General features: G+C 44.9%; 1 protein-coding gene and 1 long non-coding RNA gene across 7 annotated transcripts in view; one reads left to right on the top strand and one right to left on the bottom strand.

Moving 5' to 3' along the window:
* CAB39 (calcium binding protein 39) overlaps window positions 1–8,727 on the bottom strand; it is an 85,984-nt gene extending 77,257 nt beyond the window's left edge. The window contains exon 1 of one of the 3 annotated variants that reach the window (XM_012749411.3): window positions 8,348–8,727. The gene's annotated coding sequence lies outside the window, so the exon portion shown is untranslated. Of the gene's footprint in view, window positions 1–7,103; window positions 7,749–7,776; window positions 7,882–8,347 lie in introns of those variants that run through there. The other 2 variants (XM_012749413.3, XM_012749412.3) reach the window with 2 other exon arrangements.
* LOC105862844 (uncharacterized) lies at window positions 7,887–16,261 on the top strand. 4 transcript variants are annotated; one of them, XR_012920632.1, is made up of 5 exons: window positions 9,611–9,903; window positions 11,960–12,193; window positions 15,296–15,363; window positions 15,741–15,877; window positions 16,019–16,261. It is a non-coding gene; the product is annotated as an uncharacterized LOC105862844 (long non-coding RNA). The 4 variants fall into 4 exon arrangements; XR_012920633.1 differs by lacking the exons at window positions 9,611–9,903; window positions 11,960–12,193 and adding an exon at window positions 7,887–7,974; XR_012920635.1 differs by lacking the exons at window positions 9,611–9,903; window positions 11,960–12,193 and adding an exon at window positions 8,023–8,105.
* Window positions 16,262–17,118: the final 857 nt, after the last annotated feature.

Here is a 17,118-nt window from a genome sequence, read left to right as displayed (position 1 = left end):
ACCTTTTCTAATTTAATGAAAAATGTGTTATTTTTTATTGTTTTCTGTTTCAACAAAAAAAGTAATAGAAAAATTTGAAAATTAGTAATATAAAAAGTAATGTGAAAACTTGATAAATAGTTCATAAGGGTAAAATGTTTTTCTTGTCAGACTTAAGTGTAATTCAAAGGTAAACAGAAAAATGAAACGTGAAGCGATGTGTGAATTACAAATGCTTTACAAGGCCTGGGCTCAAAAGTAGTGTGAGTTAAATACAACTCACATGGCAGTTAATGTGTTAAAAACTCTGACAGAGTTGGGGGGGTGGCAAGAGAAAACAAAAAACTGACAAGCTCTGCAGAAAAACAGTAACACAACCAACATAAAAATAAAAATCTGATTAACTATGTTTAACCCAGTGTTTTCCCAAGCTAAAATTTCATTCTGAAACCTCTCCTACTAACTACTACTAATCTCTCATAAGACTAGTATGTATTTTACAAAACACAATTTGGCAAATGCTGTTTTATGTGGAACTTATTTGGGAAAAGGAGATCCTTGTAAGCTTCGGCTATTATAATATGTAAATTATTTTTAAATAAGTACAAATATAGCAGAGATAAAAAATAAACAAAGTTGTATTTTGGTTAAGCATTTCATCTCTATTAAGCAGAAGTTTTATCATACTATCACATAGCTATATAATTTATTATTTACAGAAATAATGTATAACTCTGAAAACACAAAATGGGGGAAGGGGGGAAAGAAGAGAGACTTTAAAAGGTAAAAAAAAGATCCTCAATTCAAATAAATTACAATCTAGAGAGACAAAACTTACATACATAGGAAAAACTTATAACTCACACACAAAGGCTAAACAGAGGACAAAGCCATACTGTAAATAAAGACACATGAGCCAAAAGATCTGTGGGATCATGTTAGTGACCTGAGTTTCTGTCTCCCTACTGGAGAATCCAGAAATAAATGAACTGGCTGATAATGTGACATCAAAGCATGAAAAAATTGTTTACCTAGACTAAGAACTCCTTGAGGCCACACATTTAGAAAATTATCAACATAATGGGCAAAACACAAACAAACAAACTGCTCATGGACGAAATTAATAATAGACATCTGAGGAGTTATGAATGCTAATAGGTGGTAAATACCACCCTCATTTCTTATCAGTGATAGAACCCTAGGCTGGAAAGAACCCTGTGTTCTAAGCCAGCATACCACCTTTATGTAGGTATAGGATTAATACCAATTATAGCCAAAACATGCTCTTTACATCCCGAAATTTGATTCTACATTTTTGGTCCTTTCTTTTCCACTCCTATTGCTTTTGGTTAATATTTTTCCTTTCCCCAAAACACACAGCTCATAGAACTTCACAACACAGTTATGACAATGAAACCGATGTGAATTTTGAGGATTTGTTAATCAAAAACCTGACTTATTAAGCCTGTACTTCACAACCACATAACATTTAGTTATTAACTACTTATTCATAAGCACAAAGGTAGAAAATTTGAAAATACACATTTTGATACTATTCATATTACCCTGGGCATAGAATTTCAGTACTGTGAAATAACACCAGGCATCTAACTGGAAGAAAAAAATGTTAAAGCACGGTCACATGCCATAAAGTTCTCATAAAGAAACAAACTGCCAGACCACAAGCAAAAGGGGAAATACCGCATGCAGGAGAAAAAGCAAGTCAAAAGACTGCACACAGGATCACTGAAAATAAGAGCAAACTTAAGCGGTTTTCAATCTGATACAATGGAATGGCTGAAGCCCAGAGAAATGGCGTTACTTGTCCAGAGTGACAACATGATTAGTCATTGAGTCAGGACCCAGCCCAGATCTTCTGATCCCCAGACTTCTGTGTTTCCCACTGTAACACAGCCCCCTCCCCCAATACTACCTACTGGCTTAACTATAAACCACTAATCAAATGAAAAAACTGTACAGGCTGGGCGCTGTGGCTCACGCCTGTAATCCTAGCTCTTGGGAGGCCGAGGCGGGCGGATTACTCAAGGTCAGGAGTTCAAAACCAGCCTGAGCAAGAGTGAGACCCCGTCTCTACTATAAATAGAAAGAAATTAATTGGCCAACTGATATATATATAAAAAATTAGCCGGGCATAGTGGCGCATGCCTGTAGTCCCAGCTACTCGGGAGGCTGAGGCAGAAGGATCACTCTAGCCCAGGAGTTTGAGGTTGCTGTGAGCTAGGCTGACGCCACGGCACTCACTCTAGCCTGGACAACAAAGCGAGACTCTGTCTCAAAAAAAAAAAAAAAAAAAAAAAAACTGTACAACTAAGGCATTTGGAATAAATTACCTCATTTTGGATTATAACATGTTGTTACTGTTTGGAAATCTAGTAAAATCCTCATTCAGCTCTACTTATAAAACTCATTCTAAAACACTAAATAAAAAATACTCCACAAGAAATTGAGACCCTATGGATTAAAATAAAATGATTTCATATGAGGAAGTCATACCTTATTCCAGGAAGCACACATTTTGAAGTGAGGCAGACCTGGGTTCAAATCCTCTCTCGCCTGTGCAATGTTTGTGTGACCCCAGACAAGCCCTTCACCTTACTTTGGTTTCCCATCTGTAATGATGCTGAGGACAATACTACCTTCCTATGAAGTTTGCCCAACATTTAGTGGACCCAAATGGTAATCTGTTCCCACAAGCTACTTAATTTTTATTCATCTCCCTTGATTCTTTGTCTATTTCAACTTTTAACTTCATACAATCCCCCCAAAACTTGTCAACTACATCACAGATATAATGAACATTAGTATATTAAACCTTTAAAAGACTATGTGTCAAAAGCATTTAACATATTTTGCATACAATATTTGTAAATGTTAATGAAATGGTTCAAAGAAGATATTTCTGCATAAACTATAAAACTTAATTTCATTCAAGCAAATAGGGCAAAGAATGAAGAGAACCAGGCTCCAGATCCAGTCCTGTGGCTAATAAACTATGCAACCCCACGCAAGTGACTTCACTTCACAGAAAGCTCCATCTGTTATAGCTCAAAGTTAACCAACACCACTCTTGTTACAGTAGCCCTCAATGTTCCCACCTGCAGAAAGAACAATTCCGCCTAGATTGTTTCTGAAGTTCTAAAGTTTCTTCCACCTGGAACAGTCTATCATCAGCATTACAAAATGTATTATGTCAGGGCATTTGATATGTGCCAGGCCCTGTTCTAAGCATGATAGGTGTAGTAACACATTTAATCCTCCCACAAGCCTCTCAGATATGGTCTATTATCATTTCCATCCAAGGAATCTAAGCTAAATAGAAGTTAAGGAACTTGCTTAAGGTTACAGAGACTACACAGATGGGAAGGGGGTGAGGATTCAAATCCAGGTGGTCTGGCTGCACTTGTGCTTTTAACTACTAGATAATAGCTGCCTCTCCAAATTCTATAAATCCAAGAATGGGCCTTAACTATAGACATATAAACAGAAACCTGTTCATGCTATTTCTTCTGTGTGCCTAAATACAGCTAATACATAATCTACTGTAGAGGAAGAGAACAGTGACTAACATGTTAACAGTACCCTGTAAAAGAGCAAGCTACAGTTCATTAGACAAGGTCATAAAGTAGCAAATTAATTAAGAGCAAGCTACAAAATGTATGTTTTGTTTCTCAAACATTTTACCAAATAAAATATTTTGATATTTTAACCTTATCGTAGTTCCTTGGTCTTCAACCATTTATCTGCTAGATAATGATCCCAAGGAAATATTTACCATAAAAAACCCACTGCCACTAAATATTGGTTAACTACATTTTCTGTCTTGGTAACCATGCCTACGAAAAGGCATATACACATATAAACAAACACAAACCTACAACTTTAAACACTACATTCTGAATCTGAGTACTAAGATCTCAAGTTAGACACAATCTATTAAGGATCATACAAGTAGGTAGGTGCTAGATGTGGTATAAAAATTGCCAGAGCAGGCTCTGCCTCCCTCCTTCGGGCCACTTCACACCTGACTGATCTCTAGCAATTCTCTGCATGCCATTCTCCCTTCTTGTGCAGGCTTAACATCACAGCTGCTTATAAACCACCATTCTCCTGTCCCTTCACCCCTTCTACTTCAAAAGAAAAGTTAAAGGCACAGTGGGACTAGGAAGCTCAGTGAGATAGAAATGGCACAATGGAGACAACACACACATACATGTATACACCCACACCCACACACCCCTAACAAAATGCTGATGGCAACAAACTGTTAACCTCATTTCATCACCACCATTCTATGATCTGCAACCTAGTCTAGGAATAACTATTCTCCATAATCTTTGGAGGGCCTGGGAAACAGCAGCAGAGACCATTTATTATTTTATTTCCAGACTGATCTACTCTACGAATGGTGGTAGTGGAAATATTTGCCTCACTTTGTTGTCCTCATATTCTGAACTGATAAAAGCAGTGGTTAGAGTCCAACTGTATAGTTGTTAAGAACTCTCCAGAGCTCAATTCCTTCTTTAATTAAAGAAGGCTCCAATACCAGTCTTCTCTCCAATAAAAGCCAAAAGATAGACTGATGACTAAATCATTGTGCAATTTTCCACTTCTTGGCTTGCTCTGCATTCATACAAATGTAAGATATTTGCACCTCAATAATTTAAAAACAAAACAAGTTACAAGTAATCTAACTCAGAGATTTGTTGAGATTCAGTCTTCTTTCCCATAATCTTATCACTCAACAAAGTTTTGTTTGTAAAAACCAAAGTTTTACCAACCACAGTTTTGCCATTATCCATACTAATCCACCTATTACATTTCCATTTCTGTAATACCTGAGGACATCTATAAAATCAAACTCCTAATTAAAATGAGCCATGGAAAAGAGGAAAATGGATTTTTAAAACAGAGCTGGAATAGAACTATCACCAGAAAGGTAACCAAAAGATACTACCTGGGCCGGGTGCGGTGGCTCACGCCTGTAATCCTAGCTCTCTGGGAGGCCGAGACGGGCGGATTGCTCAAGGTCAGGAGTTCAAAACCAGCCTGACCAAGAGCGAGACCCCGTCTCTACTATAAATAGAAAGAAATTAATTGGCCAACTAATATATATACAAAAACTTAGCCGGGCATGGTGGCGAATGCCTGTAGTCCCAGCTACTTGGGAGGCTGAGGCAGGAGGATTGCTTGAGCCAGGAGTTTGAGGTTGCTGTGAGCTAGGCTGATGCCACGGCACTCACTCTAGCCTGGGCAACAAAGTGAGACTCTGTCTCAAAAAAAAAAAAAAAAAAAAAAAAAAACAGATACTACCTGAAAGGAAATTCTGTCCTACTATTGGATTTTATCTTTTTAGGAGGTGAAGGAAAGTTGGATTTGTGTCTGTATTTTTATGACAGATGGCAAAACTGTGAGTGATCAGTGATCTCCTAGAGGGAAAAAAGGCTCTTAGGAAAGTATGGCAGTAGCCACAAAAATCTCTAATCCCACAAAGGTTAATCAAAAGAAAAACCTTCAGTAAATATTTCAAAGTAATAAAGATGTTGCGTGGTGTACACACTTGCAATATACAAATAAAACAAAATTATAAAACCAAACCCCATACTTAAATGGGACTTTCTTAGCTATTCTCTGATATTAACTTTATGAAAACTTATATAGTCTAACTCAAGCATCTCACTTTAAATGCCATGAAACAGAAACAGAGACCTTATTAGTGTATCTTAGAATATAAAGTGCAAGGGAGAAAAAACTGATTTAATACACAAATCTGCAGTCTAAAATGTTAATGAATTAAAAAGTTGCCTTGATATAAAAAAAAAACAGCTCCCCCTTTGTTATAATAGCAAATCATTTCATGACAAATTCTACACTTACTTACATCTAGCCTAAATCTTTGTGATGTCATGATCAAAAAGTAGTTAACCTATAAGGATAGCCCTAGTATAGAGACTAGTTTTTAGGAGTGGAGTTGGGGCTGGGAAGAGGTGCCGAAACAGTGTATGGGAGACAGTATACCAGCCAAGAAAGTAAACTTTTCAGAGTGTCCTTTAAAAAGTCCATTCACTCATATAGCAGAGATCTGTGTGCTCTCAGCCATACCTCATGACAACATGCATCTTGTCAAGTAACAAACATTTTATTCAACAAGGAACAGGATCCAAGTCCTACAGAGCAATTAATTAATATACTTCAAACAAGAAGTCTTTAGAAAAAGTTCTGTCCACAGTAGTTATTAAGCATGACTACTGCATTTCATCTGAGGTAAATAATGCAAACTTGTTAGAAAAAAACAATACATTTAAGACTTCCCTTGCTTGGGTAAAAATATTTTTATATGAAGATATTTAATGACAAGAAAAGTTTAATGAAAGATATGCGTGTGTATATAAGCACACAGTATATTTCATTATGTTACGCAAAATGCAGACTGGAAAGTAGGGGGTGGGTGGGAACAACAACAATAAAAAGACTGTAAAGTAAACATGCAAAAGTGTTAACAGTAACCAAATCTAAGATTACAGAAAAGAATGTTTTAAAAATTTTCCAGTATTTTGTGCATTATACAAGGTTTTTACAAAGATCATGTATTAATTACTTCAATAAACAGAATTTTTTTAAACTGAAAAAGGTTAGCATTCACTTGTCATATGCAATATAAACAACAAAAAAGTGCTTACAAAAACAACATAGGTTCTAAGCTGCTTTCACAGATCACATATTCTAGACTTCAAATATGGCTGGTAATTATTTGCTAGTTAATATGAAAAAACTAGCAAATAAAGCTAAAAACTTTCACTTCAGGCTCTCCTATAAAGATTTTCATAACTAAAAACTAATAAAGAAATTTTTACCTTTCTATAAAAAGGTCTATGTCCAACTTTCTATAATCAGAGTATTAGTAACAACCTGAATTTTTTAAATAATCAATTTATGTTATTTCACACAAATGCCATCTCGCATAAGTAATTTAAGTTTAATTTAAGTAATTCCAAAGTGTAGGCACCTAATAAACAGTGCAAGTTATGATGCACTTTAGTGATTGAACCAACATAAACGCCTTATGTGTAACAGATGAGCTTAGTTTATATACACCTTACCATTACCTCTTAAGAGCCTGATACACAATGAAGCTTTTTGCAAAAGGTACTTCGCTTTGCCTGGACATGGATTTACTTGAATAACCGGGAAGCTGTCAAAACCGATTTCAAACTGCATTATATTCAAGGCACAGAATGTCAACTCCCGACTGGGCCTCCTTCTCTCCTTTCTTTCACAAGAGCGCCTTTAATATCGCCTAGCCTACATTTCCGGGCTCATGAGTCACTGAAAAATGAGCTCTAAGTTTCCCTTAGAATGCCGCTCAAACAGCTCCTCTACAGCCTTCAAGGGTATGGCCCCAAAACACCTCTTTAAACCCCACCATGGCCCTAGACAGCACACTGAATTATCCACGGTTTCTAACTATACCTTTTCACCTTCGTCCTCTGCGTTTGCTGCCCCTCCACACCCTGTCTCTTCTGCACCCCTCCTATCCCGAATCCCATCACTCCTTTAAGACACTGCCTGGCACAGCCTCGCCCAGGAAGCCTTCCAGATTTCTGCCACGGCAGAAAGGATCGATCGGCCCGGTCTTCCCGGGTGCCTCTCAGACACTTTGTCGTTCTTTCACAGGACTTATCTCCTCCTTCCTGGTATCGTGGTTATTTGTGTACTCGTCTTATCTCCCACACCAGAGCCTAAGCTCCTCGGGGGAGGGGACCGCGGGGCCCGGTTCACCTTTGAGTCCCTCCGGCGCGGACCGACGCGGCGCCTGCACGCAGTCGGCGTTCAACGCAGTGGGTTCAACCGAACTCGGGAACGCACCGACCGCGTAATTCCTAACCAGAAGTCAGTTAGGCATGTTCCCGAAAGGACGGTCACAAAGATGCTGCCTGCCACCTGATACCAGGAAGTTCACCGGCGGCTGGAGGCGAGGTGCGGAGCCCGGGCGCAGAGCGGGTGACAGTTGGCCCGGCTCGCACTTCCCTGCGCTCCCGACTCCGGCCGAGACGCCCCACGCCGCCAGCCCCGCCGGGGAACCACGCAGGGGCGGCAGGACGCGGCCGGTGCGCAGGCCTCGGGGCGCCCGGCGCCAGCGAAGGCGAAAGGGCTCCGCGAGGGGCCCGAGCCGGGCGAAGGAGGAAGGCCGGGCCCGCCGCTCCCGCCGACTCCGGGGCCGAGCGGGCCGGGCCGGCGCCGCCAGCCGAGAAAATGGAGGCAGCCCCGGGGCCGGTGACGGGCCCAGCGGGGCAGGCGGAAGCCAAGCGGGCGTCCGCGCCGCGAGCAGGGCCGGGCCGGGGTCACTCACGGGGCTGGGCCGGGCGGCTCCTTCTCCGCGTCTTCGCCGTCCCCGTCCTCAGCCGCCGCCGCCTCGGGCTGCTCGCTCGGTCCCCGCGGCGCGGCTCGGGCGCTCGGCCCCTCCGTTGTCTTCCGCCCGCTCCTGCTCCGGGCGACGGGCTCCCGCGGCGGCGGCGGCTGCGCGGGCGGACGGCGGCCCAGGGGCTCCCGCGGCGGCCGCCGAGCTGCTGCGCTCGCTCGGGCTGCGGCTGCTGCTGCGGGACCCGGCGCCGCTTTCGCCTTCGCCCTCGCCCCGGCTCCGGAACGCTCTGAGGCTCCCAGGCCGCGCCGCTCCCGGATCCCCGCGCCCCGTTCCCGGCCCGAGCCCGGCTTTGACGTGCGCACTGCGCAGCCGCCGAGGGCGCGACGTCGGGCGCCGCCGCAACGCCCCCTTCGGCCTCGCGCGCCCCCTGGCGGCCCGGCGGACTCAGGGCGCCCGTAGCCCGCGCGAGGCCGGCAGGGAGGGGCCGCGGGGAAAAGCAGAAGCCAGGCCCGGTTCCTCTTCTTTCGCCGGCCACTTTAGATGTTGGTGCTCAGCCCGGGGTCGCGGGTCTGAGCACTTTTCCTGAAGGAGCCCTTGCCCGCTTTCAACGAGCACTTCCTCAACTCTCTTTTTTTTTTTTTGAGACAGAGTCTCGCTTTGTTGCCCAGACTAGAGTGAGTGCTGTGCCGTCAGCCTAGCTCACAGCAACCTCAAACCCCTGGGCTCAAGCGATCCTGCTGCCTCAGCCTCCTGAGTAGCTGGGACTACAGGCAGGCACCACCATGCCCGGCTATTTTTTTCTATATTTTTTTAGTTTGCCAATTAATTTCTTTCTATTTTTAGTAGAGACTGGGTCTCGCTTTTGCTCAGGCTGGTTTCGAACTCCTGACCTTCAGCAATCTGCCCACCTCGGCCTCCCAGAGTGCTAGGATTACAGGCGTGAGCCACTGGGCCCGGCCTCACTTCCTCAACTCTTAACAAGCTTGTGCGAAAGGCCAGGAGGCGACGTTGTGCACACCAATTTTTTCTTGAGAGGAGCTGATCACTTTGTTTTAGCATCTCCTGAAAGCGTAGCCGGTGACGGAGTGTTCCAAATTAATGGAAATCAACAGCCTGGATTTAAATGCCAGTTCCACTATTCAGTATCCTGGGCGGTTTCGTAGCCCTGTGCCTGGGTTTCCTCACATGGTATGTATGTATGTACATACATATGGTAATACCTGCGTACAGGCGTATGAGGGTGAATGAGATAATGCATTGCAAAGTTCTGACAACAGAGCTTGGCACATAAAGATGCCATGTATGAGTATTTTTCTTTCTTTGTCTTTCACGTGTAACTGAACAAGTTTGTTTGAGCACCCAGGCACTATTCTAGGCTGTGGGCAGTGAACTAAACAAGTCCCTGCTTCTGAGACAAACAGTAAACAAACCAATATGGGACGATTTTGAGTGTTGTGGAGAAAAACAGCACCGGGTGAGGAGGGGAGGGAGTGCAGAAGGTTGTTATTCACAGTGGCCCTGCAGGGAGCAGCCCCCTGGAGAAGGTGAGGGCCTGTGAGCTTTGTGTGTGGAAGGGCAGAGGGAACAGCAGCACCCAGGCCCTGAGGCGGGAATGTGCTGGCTCAGAGCACCAAGGGAGAACAGGAGATGAGGAGAAAGTGGGGGCCTGCAGACCAAAGTGAGGACTTTGGTTTTCACTCGAAATGAGATGGGAAGTGATCTGCAGGGTTGTGCGCAGAGAAGGGATGTGGGCTGACATTTCAAAAGGATCCCTGCAGCTGTGGTGTGAAGACCAGACTGCAGGGCTGGAGCGTGTCAGCAGGGAGATCAGTCAGAAGGCTGTTGAAATACTCCAGTCAAGAGAAGATGGGGCTTGGTCCGGGGTGTTAGCAGTGGAGGAATAAAGAAGCGGTCACTTCTAAACACATTTAAAAGGCAGAGGTGACAGGATTTTGCAGATTTCTATTTTTTTTTTTCTCTCAAGCAACTGTAGGATATAATTTGGTGACACAGGGAAGACAAACAGAAACAGATGTGAAGGGAGGAACTTGGGGATTCGTTTGGGGGCATATAAAGTTTGAGCTTCCTGGTGGACACCCAAGCTGGAAGTTGGACAGAGAGTTCTGTAGGTTCGGGAGAGAGAGCCAGGCTGGAGGCAGAGTTTTGGCAGTGCTCAGAGTAAAACCTCAGACTCAGTGAGATCCTGTAGGGAGTCAGTGCTAATAAAGAGGAAGGCCAAGGACCGAGCCCAAGTCCCCCAACGTTAAGAGGTGTGGGAATGACAAGGAACCAGCAAAGGATTCTGCCAGGGAGGAGCCAGTGTGTCAGGAAGAGACCCAAGAGAATCATCTACTGGAAGAGGACGGACAGCTCTGAGGGAGGAGGATGAGTCCTGCTGCCAGTGCAGCTGATAGTTCAAGTACGATTAGGATTGGTGATTCGTCTTTAGCCTTTGTAAGTGCAGAGGTGGGTGGGAAAGCCTGATTGGAGCGGTTTCTAGAAAGAATGAGACCTAGAAAGATCTCTAGGAAAAAATGAAGCTCTAGAAAGAAAGACCACTGGTGTAGACAACATTTTCATGAAGTTTTGTTTCTAACCAAGTAGCAGAGAAATGGTATGGTAGCTGGAGGGGAATTTGGGGTGGAAGCACATTTTCTGTGTTATTTCATTTTGTTTTGTTTTTTGGATGGGAGCGCTTACAGCACCTGCTTAAGTGCTGATGGGAAGGATTCAGGAGTGAGGGAAACTTTGACGAGGGGGATGTTTTCTGGAGAGCTGTCCTGAGTAACGGAGAAGGGAAGGATGCAGAGCACAGCACAGGGTCTGGCCTCGGATAGAAGCAAGGTGACGTGCTCTCACGGGACCAGGGCAGGTAGAATGTGGGCAGAGAGGCAGGGAACCAGGTAGGTGAGGTCCCAGGGCCTTATGGGCCATCCCTTCCAAGTAAGGGCTTCTATTTGCTCAGGAAAACAGGAAGAGCAGTCATTCATGTGCTTAGAGTTCAGAGTGCAGAGGGTGTTGGAAGCTTGGGGGAGAGAAGGCATAAAGGACCAGTCGGCAGGATTATTCTGTGTTTTTCAGGGTTATTCTGTGTTTTTCGGCAGCTACATTTTGCTGGGAACGTGTAGGCGCAGGAAGATGGGGAATTAAACTCTACCAGAGTTATTTTTGCTAGATAATTCTATGGAGAGAAAGTGGAAAGGAAAGTGAAGGTATTTATAAAGAAGTCATAATAATGGTGAACTGTTGAATCCACGCCTGCCAAGGATGAGTGAGGAGGGGTGGGGCAGTGGGAGGAGAGAGACCACATAAAGCAATAAATGAGGATCAGTGGATTGTTGGAATCACACAGTAGGGGGAGGGCACCGGAAAGGAGGAGGTGCCAGTTGGAGAGCCAGGTTGCTTGACACTGGGATTATGGAAGGAGTGGTTTTCGGGAATGTCAAGGCCAGAGGCATCTTTGTAAATTGTATTATGCATGTGCATTTCTAGGGATCTTGTTGAAATGCAGATATTGGTTCCAGTGGTCCACCATGATTCTGCATTTTTAACAAGCTAGGGGTAGGGGAGGGTGTTGTTTAATTTTTTTTTTTTTTCCAGCAATTGTCTTGCTATATTGCCCAGGGTAAGGTGCAGTGCCTACTCACAAGTGCAATCATAGCTCACTGCAGCCTTGAACTCCTGGGCTCAAGTGAACCTTCTGCCTCAGCCTCTTGAGAAGCTGGAACTACAGGCCATCATGCCCAGCTTATTCTTATTATTGGCATGATGCCAGAACCTCAATAAATGCAACTCAAAAAAGGAAGACTGGATGAATCTTGTTGATGAATATAGGTAGGTAGAGGAAAGATATAACTAAGAAATATGAAATGTAAGCAAAGTATCAGCATGTTAAAAGTAAAGTCTTTACCAACCAGGCACAATTTATCTCAAACATATTGGAAGCTGTTAGAAAAACCAGCCAGTTTCACTGATGGTTACTGGGACTTGTGGGCAGTCTGGGCTCAGAGAGAAATTAGCTAACAAACAGTCCTGTGCAGCCCTAGACTGCAGTTGTGGTGGTGCAGGTTTGCTGCTGTCCCTGTTTGTCTGCTAACTGTGGCAGGGGTGGAAGGGAGGTGACTGGCTGTCATAAGTGAGACTCAAGTGAGACTGCAGGCATTATCTCCTTTTGAAACTTTGTTCATTATGGACTTTACCCACACACAGCTTTTTTTTTTTTTTTTCTAAAAATGAGAGTTCTTTTTAACTGTAGTCCCAAAGAGAAGATTTTGTTGTACTAACATTCCATAAAAACAAGCACAGGCCCAATTTCCCACAGAATAAAATAATGCATGGGTGTGGATTATCTCATATACAGGACTTTGATTCCTTTGCTTTAAGGGTCCGAGTAGGATTCCAGATTAATCTTCTAACTGGGATAAACCCACCATAACTGAGAATTGTAGCAGCAAGACAGTAGAAATTTCTGGAACAGGGGTTTGTAACACATTCTGAAACCGGACTGGAAGGAACCACGTCATTTGACCACTTGAATGTATACTGGGGAGATACCTTCTAAACCCTTCTATTGGGCTCTCTGGAAAGCCCTTTCTATTAAAATATTTCTTGGTAGGCACTACCACTTTCTGGAGAATTCCCCCACCTCTTCATCTTGAAACACTCTCAGAGGCCTTCCATTCCCCTGTGCTGTGCCCGCAGATCTCAGGGCCGTAGGTGGGCTCATTCTCCTTGAGTCAGTGGTGGTCCTCTGTAAGTTTCCCATCACTCGCTTCCTTTTCTTTCCCCCTTTGAAGCTGGGATGTAAGATGAAGGCACCTCCCTGCCTTAATCAGACCATCTATGAAAGGACTTCGGAGCCTGACTCACAGCTTCCCTCCCCACCCAACCCTGCCTTCTCTCAGGCAATACAAGCGCCACTCATCTGCTCTATTGGATCACGGTCCCCTTGTTTTCTCTGCCCCAGTGACCTTCACTTCCACCCTACTTCAACAACCACTGGTGTGGCCCCTCCCTGGACACTATAGTCACCAGAACTACTTACTCTGCCATTGAAGCTTGAACTTTGTGGCTGTCCTTTTCCGCCCACCCTACCCACGCCCTCGGACTCACCAAACCTGCTCTCAATCTCACTGAAATTTTGTTTTTTCGACAAATACTACTTGAGAGCAAATAGTTACTGAGCACAAACAGTGGGAATGAGACATTGAACAATACATGGTCCCTGCTCTCAGTGAGCTTGTAGTCCAGGAAAGACACGCAAATAAACAGGCAGTGTCAGAAGAGTGAGGCTTGAAGCATGAGTAAAATTTAGTCAGTTGAAGGTGTGGGTAAATGTTCAAGGAAAATCATGCAAATAGCACCAAAACATGGCAAATTTGGGGACCTGCATATGAGTAGTTCATTACACAGAGCTCAGAGTCTGAGAGGAGAACTGGTTCAGGTTGGGGAGAGAAGCAAAGGTCCAATCTTGAAGAGCTGTGTCATCCAGGTTAAGGCCACTGGGTTTCAACAGGAAGGCAGTGGGGGCGGGTTGGGTCCATGAGCACTGAAACTTTAAGCCATTGAGGGACACGCTTGGCTGTGTACTTTACATTGAGAAATGCCACTCTGATCCCAGTGTGTGCCATGGATGAGAGGAAGGCCAGATGAGAAACAGCAAGACCAGTAGGAGGCTCTTCTCATGCTGGCAAGGAAGGAGTCCTGGGGGCTTGAGCTAGGACTTTGGCATTGGACATGGGGAAAAGTGAATCAGTTAGAAACAAAAATATCTGGAAGGTAGTACTGGGTGACTTGATGGATGTAGCTGGTAAGGGACAATGAGGAATCTGGGACGAAAACCAGGATTTGAAACATGGGCCACTGGTTGGATAGTAGGGCTATTCACATAGATGGGCACCTTCTAGGAGCAACCGGAAGACAGGAGGAAAACCAGGAGGGCATGGTGTCCCACGGGCACATGTCAAGAGGAAGACTCGTCAGCAGTCCATTGCACCAGCAGAGTGAGGTAATGCAAGGGCTGAAGAGGGCTTCCTGGGTGCAGCAACAGGAGGCCTTTGGTGACGCTGGAGAGAGCTTTGTCAGTGGAGGCATGGGGGAAGCAGTAGCCAGATGGCAGTGAGGGCAGCTAGTCTACGGTGTGAATGGGAAGTATGTAAATGGAAATAGTGGGGATAGGAAGCACTTTCGTGACAGGAAAGCCAGGGTTAGCATAGTTGGAGAGGGGGGTCTGGTCAAGGGAGGGTCTGGGAGGCAGCAGAGACTTGAGCATGTTTAATGCTGGTGGGAAGGAACTATTAAAGAAGAAGTTGGAGGTACAGGAAGGAAAAGGGGCCAGAGATCTCTAGAGGTCCCTAAGGAGGGAGGAGGAGCCATAGAAGCACAGAGAGAAGAGGGGCAGAGAAAGAAGAGAGCAGAGGTGCAAGGGGAGGGTGGCTCAGTGAAATAGAGGAGAACTTCCTGGGAGTTGAAGTTCAAGATGTGTTTTGTTAAGGGAAAACAGAGAGTAGTTTTGTCCTAAAGTAAAGTGACTAGTTGTTCTAGAATGAGAGAGAGGAAAGTGTGGGGCACAACCTGAATGGGTATAGAAAGCTATAGGAGGTTCTAGAAAAGGGAGCTTGTCATAGTCAAATCTGGCTAGTGTTGGATGGACTTATTTATACGATCCCTGTTCACTGCCTTTGAGTTTTCTTGCACCTCTTTATACATTGCAGGTAGCTGATGACTATGCAAACTCTGTCATGTTTGATGAGATTTAATTGGCTTCCTTCTCCTACTCCTCATGGAAAAACCAGTTTGGAGACCTTCCTTTAAATTTCACTGGATCCTATTGCCTTGCTCAAATTGTCAATCTTTACCAACTTTTCAATTACTTCAGTGTTTTTCAATATCAGACCTCAGTTCTCCATACTAACTTGCATTTCTTTCTCCCTCCAGCCTGAATTGGCATCACCAAGAATTAAAACCTGACTGCCCAGATGTCTGTCAGGACTCTAGCTTGCCAGGTAGCTACTCTTGTCTCCTAGAATCTGAAGAAGTTCTGTAAGCTAACACTCAGTGACTTGGCATAAACCTCAAAGGACTCTGTCCGCACTTCAGCAGGCCATGAGTGGCTGGGGATTCTCCCTGGACAAGGCACAGTCTAGACCACTGAGGAAGTCCAGCAAAATGCTTGGGTCCCGTGTGCCCTCATGTGAGGGTAGCCAAGATTAGGGACAACATCACCAAGGTTATCGACATGTTAGCTTCGAGAAACTCAAGGAGCAGTGCTGGAAGATTTCCTTCTGCTGACCTCTTGGAATCCACTGAACTTAATTCTCAGTGTTCAACTACTGGCTCTTTACTTTAATGTAACTTTTGCATTATTATTTCATTATTGTAGGGATCCCTCTTTTAAGATGCCTGACCTCCAGGATGCTAAGAAACTCACCTCTCAACAGGCGGTTCGACTGGATTTATGGGAACCATAACCAACCCTGAGGGACAGCTTATTAGGGGCTGCATCACCCCACTTAGGAGGTTTGTGCTTGCTCTGAGTTGCCCCATGATGATGATATTCATCTTGGACAAAAGTGAGACTGACAATAGTCAACTTCGTCTGAGCCCCGTGCAACCTCGGCAATGACGGTTAAGAAATGTTCCCACCCCTTTGTGTTTCAGAACTGGTGAATCTGCTGACCACTGAGGACCATATTTGGTCAGGATCTCACAGTTTCTGATGGAAGATTCATCTTCATCCTTCCTCACAACTCCGGTGAGACTCTGGGATGACTCCCTTGTTTACCTGCCTCTGTAAAACCCCAGGCCCTCTTCCTTTTCTTTGAGATGTTCCTAATGAATGTTCTCCTATCACACTAGCCTGAATAAAATCATCTTTTTAACGATCAGGTGAATGTTGCCTGTCACAGCCCCAGTGAGAACGTCCTTTGATGGCAGTCAGCATGTCACCCCTGACGGTCCTGCTGGAGTGACAACCATCTGTGCTGAGACATTTTTGTTTGTTTGTTTGAGTCAGAGTTTCACTCTGTTGCCCAGGCTAGAGTGCCGTGGTGTCAGCCTAGCTCACAGTAACCTCAAACTCCTGGGCTCAAGCGATCCTTCTGTCTCAGCCTCCTGAGTAGCTGGGACTACAGGCATGCGCCACCATGCCTGGCTAATTTTTTTCTATATATTTTTAGTTGACCAATTAATTTCTTTCTATTTTTAGTAGAGACAGGGTCTCATTCTTGCTCAGGCTGGTTTTGAACTCCTGACCTTGAGCGATCTGCCCGCCTCGGCCTCCCAGAGTGCTAGGATTACAGGCGTGAGCCACCACGCCCAGCCCTGCGCTGAGACATTTTTCAGTCCTCCTGTGGCTTATCCCTGTGGACAACCACCCTTTCCACATCTCAGGGAATGAGTCAATTCAGAGAAGGAAGGTGTTGCCCTAGGCACCTCAGGAAGTGGTGCAGCTGTGGAAGGGACACTCCACCACTTGAATTAGATAGAAAGGAATCAGTCCAAGATGCTTCTGAGTTGAGCTAGTGGTAAAAACACACCCAGCTGTGCCTGTATTGAAGGAGGAAATAATATCCAGCCAGCCAAAGTCCCAGCCTGGACAGGCACTGGGCAGAGCTGGCTTGGAGCAGGAGTGGCCAGCATGATGGACAAGGGTGAGCCTGGAGGTCAAAAATGCCAGGGCAAGCAATCTGGGGAAAAGGGAGGCCCCAAAGAGGAAAGTCCAGGGGATGAGACTGGCCAGAAAAAGGGGGTGCAAGCCT

Source organism: Microcebus murinus, chromosome 8 (assembly GCF_040939455.1).
Source record: "Microcebus murinus isolate Inina chromosome 8, M.murinus_Inina_mat1.0, whole genome shotgun sequence".
NCBI lineage: Eukaryota > Metazoa > Chordata > Mammalia > Primates > Cheirogaleidae > Microcebus > Microcebus murinus.
This window is presented reverse-complemented; position numbering and strand designations above follow the sequence as displayed.